Consider the following 15,014-nt stretch of genomic DNA (forward strand, 5'->3'; position numbering starts at 1 on the left):
ATGTTTTGTTCTTGTAACCCTGCATGAATAACTTTCTGCTGTTTGCTGCCCACTGACAGAATTATTATTTAATGTGTTTTACATGATACTAATGCTGCTGTGGAAGTAAATCTCTCTTCTCTGATCTTTTTAACTTTTCTGATCTGTGTGTTCTCTCCTGCAGAACTGCGTGCGACTCCACCTGACGGAACATGGACATCCAGGTATTACGTCCTCCAGCAGGACAGCAACAACTGTAAGAGAATCGCTGAAGACATCTGCATCTTTCAGCTGACCGAGTCTCCATCAGGTGAGTTTGTTACAGCTTCATGTTGTTGATGTGAGAGTAAATCATCTCTGATCAGAGGTTTTGTGTTTTAATAAATATGTTGATGAGCCTGTAGAAAGCAGCTGATCAGAGTTTTTAGACTACTTGTTACTATAGCAACCTATCAATTTAATGTCCGTTCAGTCTTTCAGACTCTGAGTCATAGATAGATAGATAGATAGTGAAGAGGTTATGTGTAGGTGACTGTTTGGGATTCAATCAGAAACGCTTCAAACTTTAACTGTCTTCCATGAACTTAATTACTGCTCTCATCCTGCATGTAAATCACCATGTTCCATACCTGGCTGGGATTGGCTCTTTGTCTCCACGCCTGATTCACCTGCTGCCTGGTTTGCTGCCATCTGGGTCAATCATCCCAGGAGCTGCCACTTCCGGGTCTGAAGAAGCACATCTTCTCATTGAAGATGGAGAAACAGAAGCTGAATGAGTGTCGTGGAATTTATCTGATGAGAAATAAATCTCATCAATCAACTGTTTTCTGTTCAATTTATTGGCCATGTACAGATGTTGCGGGCGAGAGGTCTGGAGAGCTCTGCTCCTGCTCAGAGTGCTACAGTGTTCTTTAAGCATACACAAACAACCTTTGCCTGGCAGCACTGGTCAAAACAACTGTTAGCTTGGAGATAACAACAGTCAAAGCTGAAACAGGCCTTGAACAGAACACTTAGTTTTATGCATGAATCTACTAAAGCAAGCTTACTGAACTACTCTAACTATGCAGAATATATATCTTCATATAACTTAATAAATGAGTAACATATTAAAACTACACTATTCGCATGATTCCACCACAGTGAGTTACTTTGAGAAGACTGCTGTATGATGCAATCCATGTGATGTCTCCCTTTGTGTGTGAAACACAGCGCAGCAGAAAGTCAAGAAGACTTAATCACTGCATTGTTGTCACACAGCTGCCTATCTCATCTGTGATTCAGGATATGTTCTCAACCTGAGTTTTTTTTTCAGTCACTTGATGCTTCTTTTATTCCTCAAGAATAGAAGAACATTTTGTTTGTGCACCAGAGACAGTGATTGTCTTCCAATTAAAATAAAATTTAAAAAAAAATGCTCTGGCAACTAAAGTCGTATAGATTTTATATATTTTAAAAAAAAAAAAGTCTCTTCATATCCCTATCTCTAAAGGAGAGCCCAGCCACCCAGCAGAGCAAGGGCGTAGCCATCATTTTAGAAGTGAGGGGGACAAATTGCTTAAATCTATAGGCTGATTTATCATCCTCCCCTATTCAATCAATCAATCAAAACCTTATTCATAGAGCACTTTCACATACCACGAGGTGACCAAAGTGTTGTACAGGTAAAATAAATCAACATTAATCACATAAAAATAAAAACAGTTGAAAGACAATAAAATAGTTCAAAGACAAAATAAGACATTTAAGACCTAGTGGTCCTGCTCTCTGGAGTTAAAAGTCAACATAAAAAGATGAGTTTTTTTAAAGAGACTTTAAAAAAGGGATTGTCATCTCTAAGTGTTGTAACACTCTGCCTTCTCAGTGTTTCAACGTGTTGTTCTGTTATTCATTAGATTTTCTAACATGATTTAGATAATGTGTGTGCTGTGAAATATGATGATAGACAGGTTTGTCAAAATTAGTTTGTTGGGAGAAATGATGGTTTGGGAGAAGTGCTTATGCATTTCAGTGGGAATTATAGGGATTTCTTACGACAATCTTAAATTTTGTTCATATGCTTTTTCCTGATTTCTGAATGAGATATTGCACTTCCTCATTAGTCAGAAACACCATCAACATCATGAAATTTTATATTTTAATATTAACTAAACTTCTATTGTCAGTTATCCTAGCCAATGTCGGAGAGAAATATTTAGCAATACCATATAATACTGAATACAATACTTCAATAACAATTATACTAAGTACTATGTAATCTAATAACTCCCCCTCAAAAATCCGAACCGAAATAATAAATATGCCCAAAGAACAAAGATGGAAGAAAACGCTAAGATGGCAGACATGAGAAGTAAACTGTGTGAAAACTCCGTGATGATAGCCAGTCTGGCCAAATCCATTGAATTTAACGCAGCTGAAGTTCAGGAATGCAAAGCAAAAATGAACAGCTTGGAAAAGGAGGTTTCTGCCACAAGGAAAGAACTGGACGAGCTGAAAGAAAAAGCAAAAGAACGAGACCGATACTGACGGAGGTGGAACCTGAAGATGAAAGGAATGAAAGAAAACATGGGTGAAGATATTAGAAAGGATGTAAGTCAGATTCTCATTAAAGTTCTTCCAGAGTGGTCGGAAGGTATGGAGAGCTTTGTGGATATTGTGCATCGGATTGGCAGAAAGGAGGAGGGCAGGAACCGACAGGTGATCATCCAGTTCGCTAAGCGTTTACACCGGGATGGAGTCTGGAAAAGATCCATCCATCCATCCATCCATCCATCTTCTGCCGCTTATCCGGGGTCGGGTCGCGGGGGCAGCAACCTAAGCAGGGAAGCCCAGACTTCCCTCTCCCCAGCCACATTTGCCAACTCTGCGGGGGGGGATCCCGAGGCGTTCCCAGGCCAGCCGAGAGATGTAATCCCTCCAGCGTGTCCTGGGTCTTCCCCGGGGTATCCTCCCCGAGGGACGTGCCTGGAACACCTCACCAGGGAGGCGTCCAGGAGGCATCCTGACCAGATGCCCGAGCCACCTCAACTGGTTCCTCTCGATGCGAAGGAGCAGCGGCTCTACTCTGAGCCCCTCCCGGATGACCGAGCTCCACACCCTATCTCTAAGGGAGAGCCCGGCCACCCTGCGGAGGAAACTCATTTCAGCCGTCTGTATACGAGATCTCGTTCTTTCGGTCACGACCCACAGCTCATGACCATAGGTGAGGGTAGGAACGTAGATCGACTGGTAAATCAAGAGCTTCGCCTTCTGGCTCAGCTCCTTCTTCACCACGACAGACCGGCGCAGAGCCCGCATTACTGCAGACGCCGCACCGATCCGTCTGTCGATCTCGCGCTCCATCCTTCCCTCACTCGTGAACAAGACCCCGAGATATTTAAACTCCTCCACTTGAGGCAGGACCTGACTCCCGACCCGGAGAGGGCAATCCACCCTATTCCGGCTGAGGACCATGGTCTCAGATTTGGAGGTGCTGATTCTCATCCCAGCCGCTTCACACTCGGCCGCGAATCGCTCAAGCGAGAGCTGGAGATCACGACCAGACGAAGCCAACAGGACCACGTCATCTGCAAAAAGCAGGGACCCAATCCTGAGGCCACCAAGTCGGATCCCCTCAACCCCTCGGCTGCGCCTAGAAATTCTGTCCATATAAGTTATGAACAGAATCGGTGATAAAGGGCAGCCTTGGCGGAGTCCAACCCTCACCGGAAACGAATCCGACTTACTACCGGCAATGCGGACCAAGCTCTGACACCTGTCGTACAGGGACCGGACAGCTCGTACCCCATACTCCCGGAGTACCCCCCACAGGAGCCTCCCGGGGGACACGGTCGAATGCCTTCTCCAGGTCCACAAAGCACATGTAGACTGGTTGGGCAAACTCCCATGCCCCCTCCAGGACCCCAAAGAGGGTATAGAGCTGGTCCACTGTTCCGCGACCAGGACGAAAACCACACTGCTCCTCCTCAATCCGGGATTCGACTATCCGGCGGACCCTCCTCTCCAGGACCCCTGAATAGACCTTACCAGGGAGGCTGAGGAGTGTGATTCCCCTGTAATTGGAACACACCCTCCGGTCCCCCTTCTTAAAAAGGGGGACCACCACCCCAGTCTGCCAATCCAGCGGTACTGCCCCCGATGTCCACGCGATGCTGCAGAGGCGTGTCAGCCAGGACAGCCCCACAGCATCCAGAGCCTTAAGGAACTCTGGGCGGATCTCATCCACCCCCGGGGCCTTGCCGCCAAGGAGCTTTTTGACCACCTCAGCGACTTCAGCCCCAGAGATAGGAGAGTCCACCCCTGAGTCCACCAGCTCTGCTCCCTCATGGGAAGCTGTGTTGGTAGGATTGAGGAGGTCTTCGAAGTATTCCTTCCACCGACCCACAACGTCCCGAGTTGAGGTCAGCAGCTCCCCATCTCCACTATACACAGTATTGATGGAGCACTGCTTCCCCCCCCTGAGCCGCCGGATGGTGGACCAGAATCTCCTCGAAGCCGTCCGGAAGTCTTTCTCCATGGCCTCGCCGAACTCCTCTCATGCCCGAGTTTTTGCCTCGGCAACGGCCGAAGCCGCATGCCGCTTAGCCCGTCGGTACCCATCAGCTGCCTCCAGAGTCCCACAGGCCAAGAAGGCCCGATAGGACTCCTTCTTCAGCTTGACAGCATCCCTCACTGCTGGTGTCCACCAACGAGTCCTGGGATTACCGCCACGACAGGCACCAACGACCTTGCAGCCACAGCTCCGGCTGGCCGCCTCAGCAATAGAGGCACGGAACACAGCCCATTCGGACTCAATGTCCCCCGCCTCACCCGGGACATGTTCGAAGCTCTGCTGAAGGTGGGAGTTGAAGCTCGCTCTGACAGGGGACTCAGCCAGACGTTCCCAGCAGATCCTCACAACACGTTTGGGCCTGCCAGCTCTGACCGGCTTCCTCCCCCACCATCTGAGCCAACTCACCACCAGGTGGTGATCAGTTGACAGCTCCGCCCCCCTCTTCACCCGAGTGTCCAAGGCATGTGGCCGCAGGTCCGACGGTACGACTACAAAGTCGATCATTGAACTGCGGCCCAGGGAATCCTGATGCCAGGTGTACATATGGACACTCTTATGCTGGAACATGGTGTTCGTTACAGACAATCCATGACGAGCACAGAAGTCCAATAACAAAACACCATTTGGGTTCAGAGGGGGGGGGGGGGGGGGGGACCATGCCTCCCAATCACTCCCCTCCAGGTCTCACTGTCATTGCCCACGTGAGCATTGAAGTCCCCCAGCAGAACAATGGAGTCCCCAGAAGGAGCACCCTCCAGCACTCCCTCCAAGGACCCCAGAAAGGGTGGGTACTCTGAACTGCTGTTCGGCGCATAAGCACAGACAACAGTCAGGACCCGTCCCCCCACCCGGAGGCGGAGGGAAACTACCCTTTCATCCACCGGGGTAAACCCCAACGTGCAGGCACCAAGCTGGGGGCTGATGAGAATGCCCACACCTGCTTGGCGCCTCTCACCATGAGCAACTCCAGAGTGGAAGAAGGTCCAGCCCCTCTCGAGGGTACTGGTTCCAGAGCCCAAGCCATGCGTCGAGGTGAGTCCAACTATATCTAGTCGGAACCGCTCAACTTCGCGCACAAGCTCAGGCTCCTTCCCCACCAGAGAGGTGACGTTCCACGTCCCTAGAGCCAGCTTCTGCAGCCGGGGATCGGACCGCCAGGGTCCCCGCCCCTTGCTGCCGCCCAGCTCACATTGCACCCGACCCCTACGGCTCCTCCCGCAGATGGTGAGCCCACGGGAGGTGGGGCCCATGTAACCCTTTCGGGCTGAGCCCGACCGGGCCCCATGGGCGAAGGCCCGGCCACTAGACGCTCGCTCTCGTACCCCGCCTCCAGGCCTGGCTCCAGAGGGGGGTCCTGGTAACCCGCGTCCGGGCAAGGGAACATTTATGCCCAGGTTTGTCATCGTCATAGGGGTCTATGAGCCGTGCTTGGTCTGGTCCCTCCCCTAGACACCTGTTTGCCATGGGTGACCCTACCAGGGGCATAAAGCCCCCGACAACATAGCTGCTAGGATCTTCGGGACGCACAAACCCCTCCACCACGATAAGGTGACGGCTCAGGGAGAGGTGGAAAAGATCCAAGAAAGCAAAAATCTGTGAGGATTAAAACATTCGTTTTGCTGAGGACCTGACCAAAGAAGATCAGCTGGAGAGGGAAAAGGTCTGGCCAAAACTTCTGCAAGCCTGGAACGCAGGAGAAAAGGCTAACAACAGAGGAGCGTTCAGATATATCATCTCTGCAGACGGTTAAAACCACTTAACACTTCGATCTGGTACAGAGGGACGTTTAATTAATAGTTTACTGTTTTGAAATGGGGTAGGAGGAACCTGCACTACTGTTTTTTGCACTACTACTTTTTCCCTTCAAGTGGAAAGTATTTTTCTTTGTTCTTCTAATCTGATATCGTTCCGGTTTTGTTTTTATTTATACTGTTCTTTATAAGATGTTAAGCACAAGTTTATCATTCGTCACTTTAAATGTGAGAGGACTCAGGGATAATGCTAAAAGAAAAGCTTTATTTCTGTTCTGCAAGGGGCTGAAAGCGCACTGCACTTTATTACAAGAAACTCATTCAAGCGCCGCTGACGCCACCTTCTGGTCAAATCAATGAGGTGAAAAGATAATATTCAGCCATGGCACAAACCACTCTGCTGGAGCAGCTCTTTGCCTTAACAGATGGCCGGGAAAGTTAGTGACCTTTCAGGCAGATGAATCTGGACACTGGTTAGCTGTTGTGCTAAATATTGATGAGTCATTTGTGATAGTGATGAATATATATGGATACTCATCAACTACTCAAAATGAGCTACTGTTGGAAAAATTATCAGATGTTTTGTCTGAATATAAATGCTTATATCATACAGATTTGGTATTATTAGGGGGTGACTTTAATCTGGCTCCAAATGAGTGGCAAGATAGATTCCCTCCAAGATACACGGTCGATCAATGGAACCCAACATTGAGCAGTTTTATTGATTCTAATCATTTAAATGATATTTGGGGAGAAAACCCCCCGGTAGCACTCAATTGTCTTGGATCAAACCAAATGAGAATAGGTCTCGGTTAGATTTATGGTTAGGTTCAGCTGTCCTGTATAGATACGTTTCACATGTATCAATTTCCACAGCCGCAAACTGACCATAGTGTTATAACTCTGACTCTTAATCCAGACAAGAAAAGAAAATTTCAAAGATTATTGGAAATTTAATGCTGAACTTCTAAATGACGATGGATATGTTGAAATTATTACAGATCTTATCCATAATATTTATAATGATGCGACAATTGGTAATTATATGAGTAGATGGGAACTCTTTAAATTCATAATATAAATGAGAATTTTCAATTACTTTTAGTAAGTTGAAAAGTAAACAACAAAGAGAAATGGAAAGTAATTTAATTCAAAATAAAAAACAACTGTTGCAATAAACCCAGAATGACAAGTACAGATAAAAGCAACCTTTGAATTTTACATGCCCAATTGGATGAGCTGTATAAGAAAAAAGGCCATGGAGCGTACATCAGAGCTCGTGCAAAATGGATAGAAGAAGGGGAAAAAAGCACATCTTACTTTTACAATCTGGAAAAATGAAGACAGGAAAAAAAAATCAATAAATACTCTTTTGATAGATGGAGATGAATGTACAAATCATTAAACTATATCAGAACAAATACACCAATTTTATGCTAACTTGTATTCCTCTGATTATTCCATTGTGAACTCCTTAGAATTCTTTGATCAGATTAAAACCCATGTTCCAAAAGTTGATTCAGGAGTTAAGAATTTATGTGATTCTGACATAAAAAATTGATGAACTAAACTTAGCAGTTAACAAACGGATAATAGGAAAATCTCCTGGTCAAGATGGACTGACTGCAAGTTTTTATAAATTCTTTTGGGAAGAACTAAAAGATTTTTTCTTTAATGCTATCCAAGATATAATTTTAAATAAAACATTAACATCCACGATAAAACAAGGACTTATAACTCTGATTCCCAAACCGGGAAAAGATAAGAGAATTATACATAATTTACGACCAATTACACTATTGAACGACGGACGATAAAATTCTCATCCATGTCATTGCAGACAGGTTAAAAGTCGGCCTGAATCAGATAATTAGTGAAACTCAGTCTGGATTTCTGAAGGACCGATCAATTCATAATAATATCAGACTGATTTTTGATTTGCTCGATTACAATGACTTAATTGAGGACGATGGTGTGATTCTTTTCTTAGATTTTTATAAGGCGTTCGATATGGTTGAACATGCATTTATTTTAAAGGCCTTAAAATACTTTGATTTTGGAGAAAAGTTTACTAATTTAATTTCAACGTTATACTTTGATATTAATAGTTCGATTTCTCTGCCTTTCGGGACAACCAAACGTTTCAATGTAAAACGAGGAATTCATCAAGGATGTCCTGTTTCTCCTTTGCTTTTCATCATTGGGACTGAGCTGTTAGCAATTTTTATGAAACAAAATCAAAATATTGCACATTTGGACTTGATGGGAAACTCGTTGATTATTAGTCAATTATCAGACAATACAACTTCATTTTTAAAGAACATTTCACAAGTTCCTGTAGCGCTTTTTGAAATTTCGCTGTTCTCAAAACTTCTGGATTATCTCTGAACATTTCAAAATGTGAAATATTGACAATTTATGACCATCCACTTGGAAAAATCTCTAATGTCCCTGTTAAAAATGAAGTTAAATATTTAGGAATCACTATTACAAAAGATATAAAGAAAAGAGAGACACTAAACTTTGAGAACAATATTTAAAAATCCAAAAAGATCCTAAACAGTTGGCTCCAATAAGAAAGTCTTTCACGCTGAATTTACCCCTCACAATGCTTATGAATATCTGAAAATTCAATTAAGAATATCAATCAAATTCAGTTTAGTTACATTTGGAAAAACAAACATCATTATGTCAGAAAGAATGACACAGTAAAATCATTAGAGGAAGGAGGATTAAATATGATTGATTTTATGTCAAGGAATGGTACCATCAAATTAAAATGGCTCCAGCTATTCACTAAGAAACTGAATGAGTCTTGGTTTTACATCCCCAAAACAATTTTTGAAAGGTTTGGAGGAATTGAATTCCTACTAAAATGTGATTTTGAAATTTCTAAATTACCAATCAAATTATCTAACTTTCATAAAAAGGTTCTCCAATACTTGACAATTATTTACAAGCATAATTTTTCACCCCACACAACTTCAATTTGGAACTGACATTGAAACTGTTGAACACCGCTTTTATTCGTGTGGAAAATCGGCTGATTTCTGGATTAGTTTTACAATATTGGATTTCCTGCAAAAATATAGATTGTCCCCCGCTATCCTTTCAAAAAATTAGATTTGGTCTGCAAATGGAAAATAAAAGAGTTGAATTTGAAAATAATAATTTTATTATATTGGCAAAATTTTTTTATTCACAAATGTAGAGTTTTGAATATATACCCAATTCTTGAAGGATTTAAAAAAGAATTAATTTAAAAAAAAAAAAAAAAAAGCCCTTAAATATTGTAAATTCCCTAAAACCTATAAATTATGATTTTTTGAATAGGCTGTTTGAATGACAAGTGTATTTTGTTGTTTCCTTTATCTTTGTTTCCTCTCTTACAAATAAATATATATATGCATAAGGAATGTATATACTGGATATATATACTTATCCACCTATACTTGAGAACTTTAGTTGGCAATAGTGCTCAATCTTGTTTGTTTTGTTTTCATGTTTGTTTTTCCGTTTGTTTGTTTTTTCTTTTCTTCTTCTGATACATGTTGCAATGTTACAATTTTACTGCGCAGTTGCACTATATGTACCTGGAAAGCTGTACACATGTTCCAAGCTGTATTGTCATACAACCTCTTTAAATAAAGTTAAAAAAAAAAAAAAATGCTTTGAATCAGGTACGTAATTTCCGGTGTTTCGTTGGCGTGTAGGAGAGTCACACGTCAACGGTCATGTGACGGCAGAGATTTCGCGGGAAGGCCGGTTGTGCCAAAAACGTGCTTCGAAACGTCTTCAAAGTATGGCAAGCCAAGGGGGCCATATATTGCCACTTAATTAGCACGTTGGCATAACAACGGCGCAAAATACGCCGCTTTTCTTTACGAAACATTGTTAAAAGTGCTGTTTTTTTTATGGCTAAAATGCTGTAAAATACGTCGTTTCGATAAACGCCGCAAAAAACGACGTTCTGTACTGGCCCTGCGTTCAATGAATGCGCGTAAAAAGCGCCGTTTTGTGGCACTTTGACGCGCGTTAAAAACAGCGTTTTGTGCAAGTACAACGCTCGTAAAAAACGGCTTTTTTAAAAAAAAAAAATGCCACTGAAATTGAACCGTAATCATCCAATCAATAAAGACTAAGAGCAGACATCACCAGTTCATCACAGAGTTCCTTTGCTGTATGAGTAGTTTTGATGAGCCCATTCTGGTGTTTGTTAAGCTGTCTGCTTGTGTAATTGTCTGCAACGAAATCCAAATGCACTGCCAGGACACACACTCAAATAGAAATTTATTATTATCATTGACATATATTGCTTACTTTGCATTTGTGGCTTATAAAACAACACCATAATGCGCAATAATTTTATTAAACTACCTGTGTGGTAGCATGTCGCTCATCTGTACTCATCTGTAATTATTAATTAGCATTCTAATTACCATTTATAGTTTATTTAACATCTTCCACGGTCACTAAAGAGGCAGACGATGGCTTCAGTCTATTTGTATGATGAGTTCACCTCCATATTAAGGCACAGAGCTCGGATGCGTTTCTATACATGTATGTGTATATACACACACACACACACACACACACACACACACACACACACACACACACACACACATATATATATATATATATATATATATATATATATATATATATATATATATATATATATATATATATATATATGTATATAGGTAGAGCAAGCAGAGGTGACAAAAGGACTGAGTCAGTGTGTGTGAGGTGTTCTGGGGAGAGGAGCTTGGTGACTGCTATCGGGTGATTACCCAGCCAAGCAACCGTCTAGTGCTCAGTGGGCCTGGTGGGAGGGTGTAGATCGCAGCTGTGTAGGGCTGCCGGCGGCGAAGACAGTTAGGGGGACGGTAGGGTGAGTTCACCATCCAGGCAGGGATAGGAGGAGTCAGGGAAATACATAGGAGCACGCTCTTCCACTCCCCAGCCAGAGGAGAGGTACTCCTGCCGTCAGTGGAGGCCTCATTGCGCTGGGCCGGCATCTGTCTGGGACAGCTAATTGCGTCGGACCAGCGCCGAAGCTCAGACCCCGTGGGAGGGTCTCGACCCAGGGGAAAGCTAAGTAGTCTTTTTAATTCTATAAATTGTATGAATGTGCTGTGTGAGTGTAGGAAAGTTTTATTGGTGTTGCTTGCACACAGTATTGGACCGTGAAGGAATTGTTAAAGTAGGAGTTGGATGCTGCTGCGGCTTGCCCTACGGTGACACCAGGGATGGGGGGGGGGGGGGGGGTCCTAAGAGTTCCCTCCGTATTGGTGAGTTTGCTGTGTGGGTGTAAAAGTGGGGACCTACGGTTGTAGTGCTGTGTTGTGGAGTGGGTGGGTTTGAGGCGTTGCCTTGTGGCTCCTCCCACTGTGGCCGTGCACTAAAGGGAGCAAGTGACTGGCTCAAATACAAACTGCTATCTATCGAATCCCATACAGGTCTGAGACTGGTTGCCTTATGAGCTGTACAAAATAAAGGTTGTGTTCGTATTACCTTTTTGCCTCCTTATTCATTCTGCCGGGACCTCTGCCTAAGTGCAGGAATATTACACACATAATAGTTCCACTTTAAGTAGCTCGATGATCTGACCATGTTCAAGAAGAGAAAGCTTCTTAGCTTTAGCCATCAGGAAGGCATGACCATGTGAAAGCCCAACAGAAAATGAGAATTTTGAGCAGATTTAGGCTTTTATAGCCTGTGGTCTTAAACTTTTGATCAGCTGATAAACAGCCTATTTCAGTTTAATTGTTGTTTTCAATAAATTATTTTTTCAAAGTGCTTTTTTTCACTCTGCACCTTCTTGCTTTTGCATATTGTAGCTCTACTTAAAATCTCATTGAGATCAAAATATGCAAAAGGTAAATTCTAGCAATTTTTCAACTGGTCTTAAGATTTTGATCAGGACTGTATATATATTATTTATTTTATTGTTATAATTTTAAAACAATCTTGTGAAACATTTCACGATTGTCAGGAATAATTTAAACCAGGAGCATCATGTCCCCACCTGTCTAAAGGCAGAGGTCTTCACACAGGAGATCCACAGAGCACAGATTAGAAGATATTAAAAACATTTACTCAGCTAACTCTGGACCAGTCTTTAAGAACCGTCCTGGTGCTGACCTCATGTAGGAGCTTCTTTTCACATGATCTGAGTGCAGGGTGGGTGGCTGAGTGGAACTGGGCTGATGGTTGCTGCAGCAGTTTCTACCTCACAGTGGCAGAAAAAGTCATCGAGCTGTGGTGCCACAGTCTGATTGTTCATATAAACTTGTTGACTTGCCACAAACTCTTATATGCCCAGCTCTCAACATGGTGTTCATTTCATTCAGACACAAAGAAATGATACATCAAACCGATTTATCAGAAATCCCAACGCCGCATCAAGTAAAACAAATAGAACCGATTTTGGTCACCAGAGGGCGCTCTCATCTCAGGTGCAGTTAAATTATTGAACACTGATAGATGATTGTGTGGGAGAGCTTCTATGATTAGTATAAATACTTCTCATTTCACCTTGATTTGCTGCCACTTGTCTAGTAATTGGGCTTACTGGTGCATTGGAGTGCAAGCATAAAAATGGCAAATTGCTAAATATTTCAAAACACACTTTGTTGGTGCGACTCACTTCTCTCTGGTACAGATATGTCAACTGATTGAATTTCAAAATGATCAAAATTATTATGATCATTATTAATGTTAATATTCAGTCCAGCTGTGAACTGTACTGGCTGCTTACCAGTTTAACCCTTAAAGTTTCTCCAGGCTTTTTAATTCTCCACTTTTTAAAATAATACAATGTTTATGTCACTTCGTAACACACACACCATTTCAGAATGGTGTGTGTGTGTGTGTGTGTGTAATTATGTTTAGTGCTTGTAACCCTCTCTGGCCTGCATGAATAACTTTCTGCTGTTTGCTGCCCACTGACAGAATTATTATTTAATCAAGTTTACATGATACTAATGCTGCTGTGGAAGTAAATCTTTCTTCTCTGATCTTTTTAACTTTTCTGATCTGTGTGTTCTCTCCTGCAAAACAGCCTGGGCCATCACCTGACAACATGGACATCCAAGTGTTACGTCCTCCAGCAGGACAGCAACAACTGGAAGAGAACCACTGAAGTTATCTGCATCTTTCAGCTGACCGAGTCTCCATCAGGTGAGTTTGTTGCAGCTTCATGTTGTTGATGTGAGAGTAAATCATCTCTGATCAGGGGTTTTGTACTTTCTAAACATGTCGATGAGCCTGTAGAAAGCAGCTGATCAGAGTGCAGTATGACTGTGTGAGGCAGCAGCTTGAGAAGGAATTAGATTCTGTTTTATTCTTCAGTCATCCCCTGCCTGGTTCTGATCCGCATGTCTCAGACAGGATGGAGAGAAGGAGGAACAAGGCGGACCCAACGGATCTGGTCATCTTACTGGTGATCCGTCAGCTTTCCTTGCCACTCCAGACCTGAACTACACTGAAAATCTTCTGGATGTTCTGGAGAAGGCTGTGTGGGGCGATTGGACTCTCCATCATCAACATAAGAGCGTGAAGACAATGGGATTGCTCCAACTCACAAATTAAGTCAACATGTTCTCATCAGTTTCTCATCATGCAAAAAATCTGGGAGTCATCATTGACAATTCCTTTAAAGGTGGAGTATGTAAGATTTTCATTATTTTAAAAAAAAAAAATTAACTAAAAAATAACTACAATCATGATTAGATAGTTTTTTTTAAACATGTAGGTTCCAGTCTGTCCATTAAATTACAAGTTTAATTCATGACAAAGACCCTTCTTAAATGTTTGCCTACCAGTTAAAAAAAAAGTGCTTTTTGTCATTTGTTATTAATTAAACTTGTAATTTAATGATTATGATTGTAGTTATTTAATAATTTATTTTGAAAATATTGAAAATCTTACTCCACCTTTAACTTCCATCGGCAGGTTAACGCTGCAGTTAAAAGTGTTTTCTTTAATTTCAGGCTGATTGGTAAATTAAAGCCTTATCTTCCTAAACCTGCCCTGGAAAGAGTGCTCCACCTGCTCATCGTGTCCCGTTTAGATTAACTCTTTGTTTAGGCGTTGATCAGGTAACTTTGCAGCGACTGCAGCTTGTTCAAAACGCTGCGGCTCGGTTGCCTACAGGAACACAACGATATGATCACATCACCCCGGTGCTCCCTTCTCTGCACTGGTTTCCAGTTATTTTTTGGACCCAGTACAAGATTTTATTGATTGTTTTTAAAGCCATAAATGGTTTGGCTCCCTTGTATCTGTCAGAGTTACATCAACATGCTCCAGCCGGGACTCTTAGGTCCTCTTCTCAGCTTTTACTTAAAGTCCCGTTGGTCAGATTAAAACCCAGCCTTTTCTGTTGCTGCTCCTAAGATCTGGAACATCCTTCCTCTTCACATCAGAGCTGCTCAATCTGTCTCTGATTATAAGTCTGTCCTTAAAACCCACTTCTTTGGTCAAACCTGAGCTTTTTCTTGTGTATTTTAATTTTTTTTACTTTTATATTAGATTTTTCATTTGTGTCCAGATTTTATTTATTGTTTAATGTTCAGTGTTTCATTTTAAATTGTGGAGTGTTTATTGTTTTATTGTTCAGCACTTTGGGCAGCTGCCGCTGTAGAAATGTGCGATATAAATGAACTTGAACAGTTTGCAGGGTACCTGACAGCGTCTGGAGTAAAATGTTTTCACGTTTGCAA

The sequence above is a fragment of the Telmatherina bonti genome (genome assembly GCF_933228915.1).
Source record: "Telmatherina bonti genome assembly, chromosome: 10".
Taxonomy (NCBI): Eukaryota; Metazoa; Chordata; class Actinopteri; order Atheriniformes; family Telmatherinidae; genus Telmatherina; species Telmatherina bonti.